The sequence below is a fragment of the Penaeus monodon genome, chromosome 29, assembly GCF_015228065.2.
Source record: "Penaeus monodon isolate SGIC_2016 chromosome 29, NSTDA_Pmon_1, whole genome shotgun sequence".
Classification (NCBI taxonomy): domain Eukaryota; kingdom Metazoa; phylum Arthropoda; class Malacostraca; order Decapoda; family Penaeidae; genus Penaeus; species Penaeus monodon.
The window spans coordinates 3,624,697-3,625,542 of NC_051414.1; positions in this window are offsets into that span (position 1 = coordinate 3,624,697).

The window sequence follows — 846 nt, forward strand, 5'->3', positions numbered from 1 at the left end:
TTTTTAGATTTGTGAACGTTGTGGGAATTTTAGAAATCCCAGGACTATTTGTGCGGGAAAATATGACAAAATTCAAACTGTTCGAAAGTGCCCCTGGAGAAAATGTAAAACTGAAAAGACACTATCGGGGCCCTTTTAAAATCCATATTTACGTATAATGAATGATCTAGTCATGTAGAAAAATGTAAATGTGTTTTTTTTATTACTGAGGGAACATTTTACAAAACAAATGTTTCCCTAGTTGACATAATGCCTGATTTTTTTAATGTTCCCGAGCTTTCCTTTTTATGATAATGCAAATCTCTCTTAAAGAGTATATCGGGTTACCAATATATGTAAAAACCCTTGTGTTATTTTTTTTTATGTAACTGTGTTACTAAAAAGCTGGAGGTTTTGTTATAAAGTTACTTACTATAAATGTAAAAGATTTTCTTTCACCCTTCCATTTTTTTCAAAAAAAATATAACTATATAATATATAAAACTAATAAATTGTAAATTGAAATTTTACTGTCGGTAAATTTTACAGTATCCCGGGCACATGATAATATTTTACTCTGCCTGTTTTAATTTCTCTTTTTTGTAAATTTCTAAGTGGGGCCAAATAAATTGAAAGTAAACCCAAATCTCATTGATGTTTTTTATTCCAGGAAATCTAACCCTTTTACTTACAAAAAACTACTCAAATTCGACCGATTTTCATGAAAATACTGTTTTGGTGTCCCCCTCAAATGTGTGGATATTTCCGTATTTTAAATAAAATGAGAAATACTTGATTAACTCTTTCACTCTCGGTCAGCCATACCAAAAGCAAACTAAATCATAGTGGAAATTTGGGTAATGCCCC